The sequence below is a fragment of the Myxine glutinosa genome, chromosome 9 (assembly GCF_964187855.1).
Source record: "Myxine glutinosa chromosome 9, kmMyxGlut1.1, whole genome shotgun sequence".
Taxonomy (NCBI): Eukaryota; Metazoa; Chordata; class Myxini; order Myxiniformes; family Myxinidae; genus Myxine; species Myxine glutinosa.
In genome coordinates, this window is record NC_136269.1 from 100074969 (window position 1) to 100092747 (window position 17779).

The window sequence follows — 17779 nt, forward strand, 5'->3', positions numbered from 1 at the left end:
CAGGACAGATCCTCGCAATATATGTGTTGATCTGGAAGAGATGCATGTTTCTTTGCTGCTCGATGCTTGTTCTCCATCTGTGTCCATACTACATCCTGATGTTTTCTGATGCTGGTGCAACCGCTGAATTTTTCCCTTGTCAGTAAATTGTGCGTAGCAATGTCTATGCCACACAACTGACTCTGCATCTGTTGACTGAAGCACAACTTCGAGTCTATCAATAACATCTCTGTTGATATCATCTCTGAGTTTACTTTGTGCGGTTACAGCATCTCGGAGTGTCAGCAAACCCTGCGTCCCAGCCTGGTGCACATCCTTGTCGTCCTTCTGACAAATGATACAGAGACTCAGGGATTGTGATGAAGATCGCCTCTTGAGACTAAGCACTGGGTCCATTTTTCTGAAAAGAGATAAGCCATGGTTAACACTCGTACCCAATAAGCATGTTCTCAAATATACAGGTTATAATACTATACTTATAATTAAGTCTTAAATAAGCCGCTCCGAGTGTACACATTTAAACTGTAGCTTAGACAACAATATGTTAGCATGTATATCTTACCTAATGCCATTGCGCTGATTAAGTATGTTAAACACCTTAACTAAGTCCACGGATTGTCGTCCAGCATAAAATGATTCCAATAATCTGAAAGAGAACTTATGAAAAGCAATAACATGAATGAGGCAGTATAACTACCACTACTCCAGGTATCATCCCATATGTTTGCTGTTGTAGAAATAGTCAGTATTGTGATTAATGAGTTGTTTTAACTCTAAACCTTAAGTACGACATTCAGACACCAATAACATATCTGTGGCTAGTGGGAAACCAAATATATTGTTGTGGATATGAGAATTGTGTTTTTTTTATTGTGTAAAATATCACCCTCCTTCCTCCATTTGGTGTATAAAGGTCAACGGTCGTGCCCGTAGTTATTCCATATACAATCACGTAGCAAATCATAGATTTCCTCCTTGTTCAGTAGTTATCTCCTTATTATGTGTATTAGATTAAGGCTGTGTCTTCCATTAAGTGACACTCCATTGCACCGAATTCAAACAAGGTAGATTCCCTTCACCTTCCCCTTTCGTCAATTGCCAACTGCATTGGGCGGTTTGCTGCATTCCACTGCTGCTGTGGGGTTGTGGTTTTTCGCTGCAAGACTCCATTAGCCACGAGGTCATCTCGGAGCAGAAGGTGGGAGGAGTCGGCCCAGCGCCGGGAACAAGGCGTGGCCTTGCCAACGCCTCCGCTAGGGGCGGGATCGGTGAGCCCTCGTGACCAATCAGGGCCGAGGCGAGCTCACCGATGGGCGTGTCCTGGAGGCCGGCGGCTTGATCGCCCGAGGCGTTGTATAAGCGCGCGCGGAAGCCTTTGAGAGGAGTCCTGAGAGTTGCGAGAGAGTGGGAGTCGTCGAGAGAGCATCCAGGCGGTCAAGTGCTGCGGTGAAGAGTGAGAGAGAGAGATGGCAGATGAGGCCAGAAGCAGTACCACGAGCAGTACCACACAGCTTTGACTCCACCAAGCAACTTTGACTCCACCAAGCAGCGTTGGCTCCACCAGGCAGCTTTAACTCGACCGGCGGAGCTCGTCCCGCGGCAGCTCGCACGACCGCAGCTTGGGCGTTGACGGCGGTGGCGACCGTGGCCGCGGAGGAACGGAGCTGCCGCTCCTGGCCCGAGCGTGACCCAGTTCCCGTGGACCTCCCTCTCCCTCCAGCCATCCACCTCCTGCATTCGTTCCTGCCATCATTCCCCGTGTAAGTGTGCTCGTTGTCTGTCTTTGTCTTGTCCTTGGGGTTAAGTAAGACTGATATATATAAGCTAATAATTGCACTGTGTCTCCTTGCTCCTTTCTGTCATTATTTTCTTATCCTTCTTTCTCCTTGGTTATTTTGATGATTTGTAAATAATAAAAATAAATTAGATTTGTTCTTCCTACCTTGCCTTTCTTTCCCTTACATCCGTCGTCGTCGTGATTTCCCTCATTGGACACCTGTGGCACGATTTGGCCAACGTTTCAGGATCGGGTTTAGTCTTCGCTAATGACTCGAACTTCGGGTTGCTAAAAACCGCTCAGCAACTAGACCATCCAAACCGGGGTTCGAGCGGGAGCCCCTCCCTTGCTCGCGGTCAGGAGTGGCACTCAGGTCCTTGGGACTTTTTGTAGACCAAATACCCTGGCTGCTCCCGACCGGGAGGAGCGTTGGGACCCCCAGGACTCACGTCGGTCAGTCGCGGACAAGGGGACTAATCCCCCCCTTCTTAAGGGGAAAAGGCCGACGGAGAGATCCGTAACAATATGCATTTTTCAAATTTTACTGTGGCCATCTTGGATTTTGTCCTCTGGCTGGGTGCCAGCAGCTTGTATTTGCTTGGTATCAACTTAGTTTGAATTATCCATGCTGAAAGTGTTTTCAAAAGACCAAATACCTACTCTGCTAACATAGTTTTAACCTAAAGCATGAAATAACAAAATTTGACACATCAAATATGTGCGATTTTGGCGGCCATTTTGAATTGCGATTTTGAGCCACTATAAAGCATTTGCCAGCTTGGTAACAACCGAATTCGGATTCAGCATACCCAAATTATGTTAAAAACATTTGTTACCAACTTTTAACAAGAAATGCCTCAAGCATTTTATATAAGGGCCTTTTGAGGTTTTACGTCCTGTCTATTCTCCTGGTCGCATTGCTCTGGTTGTAGTACCTACAAAACGAATCATAAGGTGTTTTTAAAAAAAACTTACAATCTTTTCATTTTTACTATTCAAGAGTTTAGATTTATGAAAGTTCTTTCCTGAAGCAGATTTACCCACAAGATTAATAATAGTTGTCATTTATGTGTGTAAAATATCAGTTGGTATCTCATCTTGTTTCACAACAATATATTTATATTTTCCAATCGTGTGTTTCATATAATTTTCAAATTCTTTTTTACTACATAACGTAGAGCAATTATCTCTCCAAAAATTATTTACATCTATTGAATTTAACTTAAATAAAATAAAAGTATTGGCATTGTTTCTTATTGAGCGTCGGGGGAGTTGAAAATATGACTGACTAAGATAAATACAATTACAAGAAGAATGTCTCCCTCTTGTATAGTAGCTATCCATTACTGTTTGGTTTCTCTCATTAACACAATCATCAAAGATAACGAGGTTCTTTTTTGATTTATCTAAATCTTGAGGTGAAGGTATATCATCCGAGTAATGTGAAGGAAAATAGTGACCTGTGAAGTGAATATTTTGACGGTTTCTGTAATACCTGTGTAATACCTTAATATCTGTCTGTAGTGGATACTTACCTGTGTATTATTGTTTTTATTTCAGTGTGAACTACTAAAAATGGCTCAAGTCAGAACAAGGATGAAATCAAGTTCTCATTTAAGTAATATTGTTGGCACTGGGCAGGAGCTGTTGGTGTCTGAACTGCCAACTGTGAGGGATATCCTGAGGTATGGCATCTGCTTGAGGGAGCAAAGTGAAGATGACAGGAGGAACTACCCAGTGGACCAGCTCGTGTCTGACATCTACCTTGGTCTGATTTGTCAGTGGAGCAAAGCTAATGCTCTTTTCAAGCCTCCTGTTATCAATGAAAAGGTGACCATCATGTCCAAGCTCAAGGAGGTCTGGAATCAGGCAGTGAAGTTTTCTCTTGGGAAGGGCAAACTTGATGCCAAAGAGAGGTTCATTGTCAAGTTAGACAAGTTATTTGATATTTTGACTTGCAAGTGTCAGATTACCAGTTGTGAGGGGGGAGGCTGTGAGGCCGGTGAGGGCTGTGTGATCCAAGCCCACATGAACTGTTCCTGCAGCAGAGAGAAAATGATTCCTGTGAAAGATCTTGCCTACATCAAGGGACAGAAAGAGAAGGTTGGAAGTAAAGGACCCCACCAAATGGGGAGCCCTGATCTGCCAGAGCACAAGAGACAGGTGAGGACATTGGAAAGCAGGAAAAGAAAAAGAATGCAGAGGAGAGGAGAAGGAGCAAGGAGGAAAATGCTGCTGCAGCAGAGAAGGCAGCCAGGAAGGATGTTGAGAGATTTTTGTCAGATGGTGATGAGGATCTGGAATTGGAGAGAAGTGGTGCTGAAGATGAGTTTGTCACTGAAGTTGAGCTCTTCCCTGAAACTGACACTGAGCCTGCAGCTTCAGCAAAGGTCCAGAAAAACTATGATGAGAGCCAAAACATTGCCCTTGCTAGTGTAAGGTATGGAATAGGGCTGAGGCCAACTGCAGCAATAGCAACTGCAGCTCTGATTGATGCAGGAATCATCACAGAAGACAATACAAGTAAAGTGATTGATAAGAACAAGGTCAACAGAGCACAGGAGAAGTTGATGACAGAGCTAGGGGAAGAGTTTGATGAGAAGTGCAGGGAGGAGGGGGGGGATCTCCTGCATCCTCTTTGATGGGCGGATTGACCTGACCAATGTGATGATGGAAGCTGAGGGCAGTGACCAATCTTTTCCTGCAAATATCAAGGAAGAACACTATAGTGTTGTTAGTGAGCCTGGTAGCTACTATCTGTTCCACTTTACCCCAGAGAAAGCAACTAAAGAGGAGTCACATGCGGAGCAGATTGCTAAGGTCCTGTTTGCCTGGCTGAAAGAGAGGGGTTTTGATAAGACCTTGTGGGCCATTGGAGGAGACTCAACAAATGTCAACACTGGTGTGAAAGCTGGAGTAATGCGGAAGCTGGAGCTGCACCTGGGGAGAAAGCTGGTCTGGTTGGTGTGCAACCTGCACACTGGTGAACTTCCCCTGCGCCATCTCATTGTTCACCTTGATGGCCCTACTCTGTCAGACAACACATTTTCTGGGCCAATAGGAAAGCTCCTTGCTTCTGCTACAGACTTGGGATATCAATCCAAACTTCACCCGGATCTTTGTTGGCCCTCCACTGATCAAGCTGTCTGACAAAGCCATTGAAGATCTCTCAACTGATCAACACTATGGCTATAAAATTGTCTGTGCAATCAGGGATGGAGTGCTTCCTGCAAGGCTGGCTCTAGTGGAGACTGGACCAGTAAACCACAGCCGCTGGCTCACCACAGCGAACAGACTTCTCAGGCTCTGGGTGTCAAAGCATGGACTGAAAGGAAAGAACCGGAAGAATCTGCAATCCATTGTGGAATTCATCATTGGAGTGTATTATCCATGTTGGTTCAACGTGAAAGTCAAGCACTCCTGGATTGAAGGGCCTAGGCACATCTTGTTTCAGCTGGACTGCCTCAAGTCCCAGAGGAAGGAGGTGCTGGACCTTGTGATGCCGACTGTGAGAAGATCTGCTTGGTATGCCCACAGTGAAGCCATCCTCCAAACACTGCTGTGCTCTGAGGATCAGAAGGAGAGAACTGATAGGCCATGGGGCATACCATTAAAATCCACTTTTTCGTGCAACAGGAATGGGGATTACTTGATTTATTCATGAAAATCAGCAAAATATTCGTTCCATTCGATATAATAATGTCCCCAATAAATATACCTGCACATTAAAATACAAATAAAGAAAGAATTTCGATAAAAAAATCAGGTTTAAAATTCGCGGACAAGGTTGTTCACGTGATAAATTCAGCGAATGAGCGCTCCAGATACGTCAGGTGCCGTAATTGGCCAATCACGCAGCTCATACTAAGCTCCGTTCGGTAGCTGACAAACCAAGATGGCGACGCCCATTGCTTCGGCAGTGACAGGAAAACCTGTTCAATTTTCGTCCAAATTTTGCGTGATGCATGTTGTCCATAAAACTAAAAGCAATTTCATTCAATTCAATGATAAAAACTGGGCCCGCTTTGTTGAATTTGCGAGTAAATGGTTGCTCTATGACTGTAAAGAACGCGATTTACTGGCCGACTGTGCGGTAAAGCTGGGGCTTGATTTTGCCGATACACAATCCTGCATTGAAGCCAAACCAGAAAATCCCAACATTGGCTACCATTATGATTGTTCACGTCGCTTTTGTGACATCAGTAAAGTGAACAGGCTGAAGGAGAAAAAGACCGAAACATCTACATCTCATGGTAAGTTAATATGATTATGTAGTAATTTTTTTAGTAAGCTTTAAGTTTAGCCAAAAGTTTCAATTGTTCTGCAAACATAGACATGATCATGATGATAGAATCTGATCGTGATGATAGAATTCACATTACATTGCCATATATCATGATCAAATAAATCATCATGCTTGATTCAAGCAAGTTAGTAACAAGTTCCGGAAGATTTGGAGTTGGCCTTAGAAGAGTAGTATCTTCAAATTCAATTGACAAATGTACAGCAGACTCAGCAAGTCATGCATGATGAAATGTACATTTTATGATTTTGTTTATCTATTTCAAGACTACAATTTATAATACAAATCGTACTATTGCAAGCATGCTCTTTTACTTTAGTAATAGTATCATGATATGTGGGGATATTGTGGTTTATGTCATCAGGCTCATGTCACACCTCATTACAGTTTTTAGGATCCACAAAGAATTAAGAAATAATTTTGTACATGTAGACTACACATTTTTACTAAATTGTATGGTAGGTACTTCTTACTGTCCTGTAAATGATGGTAATAAAAAGTATGTTTACCTTGTCGGAGAAGTTGTTAAAAAAAACCATGATTTGATATTTGTTACTAAAAAAGACAGATGTTTGCAAAATTTTAAACTCTATAATTATAAACAATAAACACATGTTGAGTTTATTTTTATTTTGTATTTTTGTTTTGTTGTTGTTTTTTTGCGCGGTGGTCATGGTCATTAATATTTTTACTAGCAAAACGTGTACAAATGTATAACAAGGGATGCACCAATAGATTCTTGTGGGGGGGGGGGGGGACATGGAAGTTTTTTGAAGAAAAAAAACGTCACCTACTATTGAGGCAAAAAAGAAAATTTACTCACTGATCTGAGTAGAAAAACAACAACTGAATATCAATGAAATACATTAGATATGAAAAAACACTTTGCCGTCTTGGTGGCGGAAAAAAAACCCCACTTTGTTTCTAACAGTTCCCGAGAAATCCTTGAAGACGTCGGAGCTATCGACAATTTAAAAAAATAACATGTGGACTTTGTTCTAAACAGTTTCTCAAAAAATCCTGGAAGACGGCGGAGCTATCGACAATTTTTTGTGCACAGTGTGCATGTATACTTTTAAGGTGCAAATGTTTACTTGCACAGTTACTTTGAGTGTGACCGCTATTTTGTCAATGCATGGATGATGCTGCCGGCTTTATTTGGGGCAAATACCAATGTGAGATGGCACAAGTTTTTATTGTTGCATCAAATTGCACGTTCCATCCCATGATATCCTAAAGGCCAAACAAAAATATAATTGTTGTATTATATTTTTTTTAAAATATATTGTCAGAAAAAATTGGGTATACAAGTAACTGGAAGAAAAAAAATGAAAACAATTGTGTATATTTATGTTTAGACAATAATTCAATGGTTGGTAGGTAGGAAGAAAATAAATACATGTTTCATATTTGTTGAAAAAAAGTTAAATTCTAATCACTCAAAATTTGTTTCTTCCTTCTGTTTAATGCAGATGCCGGGACAGACATGAACGAACTTGACGATGGTCCAGTTGTAGTTAGTGAAAGCAGTGGAGAGCCCAGCAGAAAGAGAATGTTGCGTTCCTCAGATGCAAACAGCAGCCAAAGAGATTGGAGCAGGTGACATATGTTTCCTGAAGAGTGCATTTTCTGCCATAGCAACCAATACAAGCGCAGTCACATCTCAGGAAAGAGGTCAATGGTAAGGCTAGTAAAATGTGAACTCATCAGTGGAGGTCAACTTCTAAAGGCTGCAAAAGCAAAAGAGGATGTACAAATGCTGCATCAAATAGAAGGGGAGGACTTGGTTGCCAGGGAGCTTCAGTACCATCATGGCTGCTACAAGAACTACACAAGATTTTTGAGTAAACCTGGCAAGCCATTGACCCCAGTTCAAAATGGCTATATTGATGCTTTTGACAAATTCAGCCAAAACACCATCAGAAAGCGTCTAATTATAGGCAAAGAAATTCTTACATTGAGTAAACTCAATAAGATATTTATCCGCGCCATTAAAGATGTCAGCGGCATCGATGCACCATATCGAACATGGCATCTGAAGACGCGACTACAGAAAAGCTTTCCACAGTTAGTCTTCATCAAAGCCAAAAGTAGAAACATGAGTGACATTGTGTTTAGTGAGTGTCTATCAGCAGAAGATTTGGCCGAGGACTTGGTAGACGATACAGCAGGGAGTTTAACAGATGACAGCACAGATAATGAAGAGGAGAGTATACCAACTGTTTCAGAATCCAAAGTACCACCCACAAATGACGACTTACGCATGCTGTATAGCGCTGCACTTATCATAAAGGCTGCTGTCTCCAATAAGCCATCTTCACCACCACCATGGCCACCTACTTCTGACGACCTAACAGAAGATAAAGTAAAGGCAGAGGTTCCTTTTCAACTGTTCAACTTAACTTAACTGTTAAACTGAAACTGTAAACTTAAATGTTAGAACTAAGTAAAACAAATGGAAGTTTCATTTCATAGATAAGTCGTAAATAATGAAATGTCAAATGCATCAAAAATATGATATCAAGTACAATCATATAGAAACGAAGCTTAAACGTGTGGGTTAATATCATAAGAATAAATTAAGAATAAATTAATTTTAAACATGTCAACCACACAACATCAATGACAATCAGTGAAAAAATCACTGATCATACAGGATCGAACCTGGGAACCTCCGCTTTACTAGTAAGATGCTCTAACCTGAAGTTGAAGTTGAACTGAAATATACGATCAGATGGAGAAGAACGGATGATTTTAAATCAATACGCTTCTCAGATGAGAGGATGTTAGAGGAACGGGACTAGAACTGAAGACCTATTGATTTAAAATCATCCGTTCTTCTCCATCTGATCGTATAGCTCAGTTGGTTAGGGCGTCGCACTAGTAAAGCGCAGGTTCCCAGGTTCGAATCCTGGATGATCAGTGATTTTTTCACTGATTGTCATCTATGTGTGGTTGACATGTTTAAAATTAATTTATTCTTAAGTACAATCATTTTTTAAATGAAAGTCCTGTGTTCATGATTTCGACCTTATACCTGTGAATATAGTTAATAGTACAAATTTCTCAAACTTGAAAGCTGTAAATTGAACAATGATGTAAATTATAATGTAATGGATATCATAAACAAATTTGATTGTCTCAATTATTTATGTCTGTCTGCCTTATCCTGGCATGTATACATTATGTATTGAACATGGAAACGAAGCAAAAGTAACAGTACTCTTAAACACTGTTAATCATGCAAGCACTTTCCATGACATGCGTAATGTATACATGTTGTACTGTTTTAAATAAATAAGTTGAAAATGAATCTTCTAAAAAGTAAAAGGAGTCAGCCGTCAACTGCCACTCATTGCCATTCTTCAAATCAAAGAAGATGAACTGATCATAGAAGGTAGAAGTGAGAAGTTAATTTAAAAAAAGTAAAATAAAAATGATTTATTTGCGGCACAACATGTGTTTCAGCTGCGGCGGACCATATTTTCAGATTGGATTCATTTTCAACTTATCGCTATGACTATCTAGATACAAAAATATCATGTTTATTGGTGTATTTTAGTGAAAAGGAGGTCTAGAAACAATATCACAATCTTTTTTTTTCATTTTACTCCTCAAACTATCCAGAAATAAAAGAAAATGCAGTAACGTATAGTTGATGAATATATATTTACTTGCATTTTCATCAAGTGCGCGTTAAAAATTAATGAGCACCCCTGGTGTCTGGGGACATGGTGTTTCTTGTTCAGGAGCACATCCCCAACCCATCTATAGCAATTTTAAGTAATCCCCTGCGTTGTTGCACGAAATTGTCAAATTGAGCACATTTTAGCCCTATGCCCCATGGCCTATGAGGGGGTGGAGAGAATCCTGGCCATCAGGGGAGAGGGGGGCCCAGACACTCAGCTGGGGGACTCCTCTGTCAGCACCAGAAAGACAACTGACATCAACTGTGATGCTTCCAGCATTGGTAACTTGATCAGCTGGTCAGAAGGTGTGTCAGAGCCACCTCTCACCTGCTCCCTAAGCACCTCGGAGGTGAAGAATTTCATCAACACCCCCATGGAGGTGCTCAACTGGCCTTGCCACACACAAAGCATTGAGAGGGTTGTTAAAATGGTGACTGAGGCTTCTGCTAAGTACTTCTCACAGGAAAAGAGGGATGGAGGCATCAGGGCTCAGGAGACCAGCAGGAGGTTGATGTCCACGAATGAGTCAAAGCAGGACTTGTGCAACCTGGTAAAGTTCAAGAAGTAAGGAGATTGATCTTTGTAATTGTAACCAGTGATATACATGCAGTTCACCTGTTAATAAATATGTACATTTGATTTGGCTGTGTCAATATGAATAAAACCACCGTTTAGAGGCCATTTTTCCCCGCAAAGAGGGGGTTGGCCTTTTCGGGGACCGTGGTAGTTGTTGTTTTTTGGTCCCCTTTTTGAAGCAATGTTTTACGGCCGGATGCCCTTCCTGACGCCAACCCTTTTTGCCGCCTTCAGCGACAAACAGGGAATTACCAGTGAACTGGTACTCAATTAGCCGACCTCGGAAGGATGACAGGCTGAGTCAACCCCCCTGGCATTAATTCGGCGATCGACCGAGATTCGAACCCAGGATCCTAGGGATCCTAAGCCGGCACCCTAACCGCTAGCCCAACACCAGGGACTGGAAGTACTGGAATGGTGGACCAAAAAGAGTGATGGTCCTCCATTAAATGGTATAATTTGACCTGTACGATGCAGACGCAGACGCACGCACGCACGCACACACACACACACACACACACACACACACACACACACCTGGCCATAAATATTGGCACCCCAGCACCTTTTTCAAATAATGCACCTTTCTTCCAGAAAATTGGTGAAAAAATATTTTTGTATCCACATATGTATTTCTTTAGTTTGCAGTGGAACAAAGCAAAAAAAGCTGAAGAAATTACAAAATTTCAGCTTATTCCACACAGAAATCCTAAAATGGCCCGAAGAATATTCGTGGCACCTTAGATATAATTAGATTTCAAGCAGGTGATTCTCCTTTACTTTGGAATTGAACTTACCTGTGGTGAGTTGCAGGTGCCTGTAATATAAAAATCACTCATTCAACCAGTTTGAATAGAGAAAAGGAGTCGTTCTACTGTTTTGTGTCACTGTGTGTACTGCAATGAGCATGGAGCAAAGAAAGAAAACCAGAGAATTGTCTGAGGAGGTCAGACACAGGATTGTAGCCAAACAAGTCCAAACTCAAGGCTACAAGTCCATCTCCAGAGATCTTGATGCTCCTGTGTCCACCGTACGCAATGTTAACAGGAAGTTTAAGGCCTATAGCACTGCAGCCAACCTCCTTTGATGTATCCGCAAGTGAAAACTTTATCGAAGATTGCAGCGAAGGATTGTTCGAATGGTGGAGAAAGCACCTTAATCAACTGCCAAACAGATTCAAGCTGACCTTCAAACACAAGGTATGACAGTTTCAACTCACACCATCCGGCACCAATTCAATGAAAGGAGGTTCTATGGTAGGAGCCCAGAAGGACCCCACTGCTGAGAGAGAGACAACAGAAAGCCCAACTGGAGTTTTTTTCCAAAACACACCTGAACAAGCCAAAATCCTTCTGGGAGAATGTCCTGTGGACAGATGAAACCAAATTAGAGCTTTTTGGGAAAGCACATCATCTCTATGTTTACAGAAAACAAAATGAAGCCTTCAAAGAAAAGATCACCTTCCCTACAGTCAAACATGGAGGAGGTTCAGTGATGTTTTGGGGTTGCTGTGCTGCCTCTGGCACTGGGTGCCTTGAATGTGTGCATGACATCATGAAATTTCGAGAATACCAAGGCATTTTGGAGCGCAATGTTCAACCCAGTGTCAGAAAGCTGGGTCTCCGTCGAAGGTCATGGGTCTTGCAGCAGGACAATGATCCCAAACACACCTCAAAAAGCACCCAGGAATGGTTCAAGACAAAACGATGGACTGTTCTGAAGTGGCCAGCAATGAGTCCAGATCCAAATCCCATTGAACACCTGTGGGGATATCTGAAAACAGCAGTTGGCAGAAGGCACCTTTCAAATCTGGGAGAACTGGTGCAGTTTGCACAAGAAGAGTGGGACAAACTGCCAGTAGAGAGGTGTAGGAAGCTCATTCATGGCCATAGGAAGTGGTTGACTGCAGTTATTTTGTCCAAAGGCTCTGCTACCAAATATTAAGTTGAGGGTGTCAATAATTTTGTCAATGCCATTTCTTTTTATTTTCTGATTTCAAAGGATATATTAAGTTCTGAATCATAAAACAAAGGTTCTTTAATATTGACAGTAAAATAAAGAATTGTGGAGACCAAATACTTTTGTCAATTTCAACTTCTTTTTGGAGAAAATTGTGAGTTATTTGAAATAAGTACAAGGGTGCCAATATTTTTGGCCACGACTGTATGTACACCTCTTCTCTTCCCTTTATAAGGGTTGAAGTGTACAATTATATACATATACAGTGGAGTGCAAAAGTACAAGCCTACTTAAATCAATGCCAAGATTTCTCAAATCCCAATTTCAAACACAAATTTGTCATAACATTGAAGAAATGTATCCATATTGCACACCACCCCTTTTCAATTCCATCTCTCGGTGCTGTGGGAAACATCGCCGGGTGACAAAGGTGTGTCAATATGAATGATTTCCCTTATATCTTTTAATATCTTATAAAGGGGTTCGAAAGGGTAAAATTGGCAATTTAGAAATACATATTGATGTAGGTTAGAGTTATCCTATCCAAAAAATAAACTCATATTTGAATTCCCCATAAAAAAACATAATATAGACACCCCTCATGTTAGGATTTCCTTCAGATTCATTTTGGCACCTGAGTATGACCCGCCCTAATGGTCCAGGTGACGTGGTCTTGTGCCCACTGCAAACGGTTAACACGGTGTCTTGCCGTCAGTAGCGTCACCTGCAACGGACGTCTAGCATTCAACCCAAAGCGGTGGAGTCGGTTGCGGATGGTTTGTCTGGACACCCTGGTACCCCTGGCCTCTCGCAAACGTGATTGAAGCTGTGGAGCGCTCACATCTTAGTGCCGGAGAGCGTAGGTCCTCAGGTACTGGTCGTCGTTCCGATCAGTGACATGTGGAGCTCCACTCCTGGGTCGATTCCGAACGCTGCCAGTGCCTGTATGCTTCGCAGCCAGCCTGCTGATGACACTCTGTGACACGCCAAATTAGACGGCATCAGACTGCCTACTGCCGACACGCAGGCGGGCTATGGCTAGGTGGCGCTCCTCGTCTGTTAAGCGACGTCGTGTACGCATTGTTGGTCGAATGGTGTACTGGGCAATATTCCTGAACAATACCTGCCTTTATACCCCCAGAAATGGACAAATGTATGCTGTTTTGACCATGATTGTGAATTTGAGTTTTTGAGTATTGACCCCCATAGGACAAACAAACAGTGTACAGTGAGCACATTTCATACAGAACACAAAACAAGGTGATTCCATAACCCACATACTGTGATAGGTCTGCCTATCCCAAAAATCAGTGAAGTGAAACACACACCCTTATAAAAAAAATCAACTCACTCCCACAATATCCCTAACTTATTGTGAGTAGTGTAAACACACAAACCACCTCCACGGGTCTTACCGGACATTGAAACTTCCCTGTCCGCACGGAAGGAGGTTAGCCCGTTCAGTTGAATGGCCGTATCAGGAATGTTGTCATGGAGCCACGTTTCTGTAAAAATAAAAACGCAGCAATCCTTCATCTCATGCTGGGTCGTTCGTTGTAACCTGAGGTAGTCCAGTTCGTTATCCAAGGAACGAACATTGGAGAGTAGAATGGACAGGAGAGCCGGTCTGTTGGAGTTAGCCTTTAGCCGAGCATGGATTCCAGCCCGTTTGCCGCGCTTCCGTTTTCCCTCGCACCGCTTGTGGCGCCTTCTCATTCGGGCAGCTGGAACAGGCGGCGCCGCGGTCTCGGGGCCTGGTTCACGTACAAAGCCCACAAGGCTACACAGCTCCTCCGTCGGAATAGTTAGCTGGTGAGATGAGCGTCGTTTTCCGATTTCCAACAAGAACTGGGGGTCATAGACACCTGCACGTGTGTTCCTGATGCACTTATATCTCGAAACATTTGAACGAGAAACAACATTTAGCACATTTAGCATTTGAAAAGGTTGTTGACCTTTTGGCCTGTGTTAACCGTTTGGCATTTGTTGTCCTTTTTGCCAAGGTTAACCTTTTGGCCTATGTTGATCCTTTGGCCGATGTTTATCTCCAAAATAGTTGGTGCTTGAATTCAGTTAGCTGATATGTAAATCCTATTCAAATTTCAAGTCAATTGGATGAAAATTGAGGATTTTAGAAATTAAAAAAAAGTGGTTGACCTTTGGTCTATGTTGACCTTGTGACCTTTTGACCTCAAATATATATAAGATTTTACCCGACCACGAACTCCACCACCATTTGGTGAAGTTTTGTGAAGATCGGTTTAAAATTGTGTCCTGTTGGCAAGTATAAGTGAGCAGACAGACAAACACACAAATGAAAAAGCACTCATCGAGCGACACTTGGCAAAACGGAACAAAGTAGAATGGCACTCAGTAGAGCATCCTTTTGACCTCAAAAATAATTAGTGGTTGAATTCAGTGACCTGATATGCAAATCGCCTTCAAAGTTTAAGTTAATCGGATGAAAATTGACAATTTTAGAAACGTGGCTTATGTTGACTTTTGGTCTATGACCTTATGACCTATGTTGGCCTTAAAAATAGTTGTTGGTTGAATTCAGTTAACTGATATGAAAATTATATTCAAATTTCAAGTCAAACGGATGAAAATTGAGGATTTTTTAAATTTGAAAAAAGTGGTTGACCTTAGGCCTATGTTGACCCTTTGGCCTATGTTGATCTCAAAAATAGTTGGTGGTTGAATTCAGTTAACTGATGTGAAAATCCTAATCAAAGTTCAAGTCAATCGGATGAAAATGGAGGATTTTTTTAACTTGAAAAAAGTGGTTGACCTTTGGCCTATGTTGACCTTGAGACATATGTTGATCGAAACAATGGTTGGTGGTTGAATTCAGTTTGCTAATATGAAAATCCCATTCAAATTTCAAGTCAATCAGATGAAAATTGAGGTTTTTAGAAATTAGAAAAAATGCGGTGGGCCTTTGGCCTATGTTGACCTTGTGACTTATGTTGACCTCAAAAATAGTTGTTGGCTGAATTCAGTTAACCGATATGAAAATCCAATTCAATTTTCAAATCAATCAGATGAAAATTGAGAATTTTATAAATTCGAAATTGTTGTTGAGCTTTGGCCGATGTTAACATTTTGGCATTTGTTGTCCTTTTGGCCGATGTTAACCTTTTGGCCTATGTTGATCTTTTGGCCGATGTTGATCTCCAAAATAGTTGGTGGTTGAATTCAGTTAGCTGATATGTAAATCCTATTCAAATTTCAAGTCAATTGGATGAAAATTGAGGATTTTAGAAATTTGAAAAAAAGTGGTTGACCTTTGGCCAATGTTGACCTTGTGACCTTTTGATCTCAAATATATATAGGATTTTGTCGGACCACGAATTCCACCATTTGGTGAAGTTTCGTGAAGATAGGTTTAAAATTGTGTCCTGTTGGCAAGTATAAGTGAGCGGACAGAAAAAACACATAAATGAAAAATCACTCATAGAGCGACACTTGGCAAAACACAACAAAGTAGAATGGCACTCAGTAGAGCATTCAGTAGAGCATCCTTTTGACCTCAAAAATAATTGAATATAAATAATAATAATAATTTAAATAATGATATAAATAATAAATAAATAATCCTCTCACCTTGCTCAGCTTCACGCTGTTGAAACCAAAGCTTTCAGAATCATTGGAATCTCCCGCGATGAAGCCAACTCCGAGGTTACTCACCGCAGGCAGGTTGGTGGTCTTTCTGTCTTCGACCGACTCCTCTCTGGCTTTGCTCCCCCAGCTCTCTCTGTGCTCTGTCCCCCAAATATTCCGACAGGTCGCACAAGATCTGCCTGCAACCCTCTTATAGTTAAACTGCCAAAATCAAGACTCTCTGCTCACCTTCACTCCTTTATTCCTCTTTTCTCCCACCTCTGGAACAAACTCCCTCACTCTCTTCAATCCCACTCCTCCCTCCAGGTCTTTAAAACAGCTGTTCACCACCATCTCTTATCTTCCCCCATCCGAAACCTTGATCTTTTCTACCCCTGCTAATTTCACCCCAGATCCACTTTTTTGAAATACCAACTTCTTTCCTGGAAGTCCTTGCAGTGTCCTTGTGTTTTATACCCCCCCCCCCCCCTTCCCACACCTCATCCCCCCAAGCCCTCTCCCTCCCACAGATCTCCCGATGTCCCTGCTCTCAAATGTTGTGTTTGTGTGATTCCCCTTCTCTCCCCATCTTGTCTACCCTTATTATGTACATTGTGTGTCTGTTTGATTTTTTTGTGTGATAAATGTTAGCTCTTTCACGAGCTTCGATTCTGTATACAAAAGAAATAAAATAAAAATTGGTGGTTGAATTTGACCTGATATGCAAATCACCTTCAAAGTTGAAGTTAATCTGATGAAAATTGACAATTTTAGAAATTCGGCCTATGTTGACTTTTTGGCCGATGTTGACCTCAAAATAGTTGGTGGTTGGTTTCAGGAAGCTGATATGTAAATCCTATTCAGATTTCAAGTCATTCGGATTAAAATTGAGGATTTTAGAAATTTGATAAAAAGTGGTTGACCTTTGGCCTCTGTTGACCTTTTGACCTTTTCACCTAAAAATATATAAGATTTTGTCAGACAACGAACTCCACCATTTGGTGAAGTTTCGTGAAGAGTGGTTTAAAATTGTGACCTGATGGCAAGTATAAGTGAGCGGACAAACAAACATACAAACAAACACACACACAAACCGGAATGATCAACATACTTGTCCAATTTTTTTTTTTTTTCTGCCAAGTAACAAACAAATGCAATACCCTCTCCTCGGGCGAGGGTAATTAGCATCGCATCCAGCCTCTATATCCAAGTAAATCCAAGTCAGTACCATCATTATTGAGCAATAATTAAACAATAAGCCCCACCAGCATAACAACAGACATTACTAAATCTACTCTTGTTCATTCCCATGGGGACACGGGACAGACACGACTCTTTCCCATCTTATTCTTTCCCATCTTATTCTTTCCCATGGGAACACGGGACAAACACGACTCTGTCTAATCTTATTCAATCACTTGGGAACACTGTGGCGGACACGAAAGCACTGACGCGGTGACATCACCCCGCACACCAAGTGGGGATGGGCCACGCCAGGGAGAGGGGCGTGGCCTCACGAGATACGCGGAGCGCGCAGCCCTGAGCAGCTTAGTGCTGCAGTTTGAGTACTTTGAATAAAGACTCTTTTATGAACCGCGTTGTCCGCTTGCTCTTTGCGTAAGCATTAGCGTGCGCAGCATCGCGCTTTATATGGTGACCTCGACGTTGGATCTGCCGTAGCGATCCTTCCGAACACGACGCCATTGCAATGGCCAACGACAAGGCAATGGCGATTAAACTTCCCGAATTTTGGGAGGCCCAGGCCGAAGTCTGGTTCGTTCAAGCCGAAGCCCAATTTCAGCTTCGGCGCCTCACCAACGACGACATGCGCTACTGCCACGTCGTCGCCTCCCTCGGGCCCGGCACGGCCGC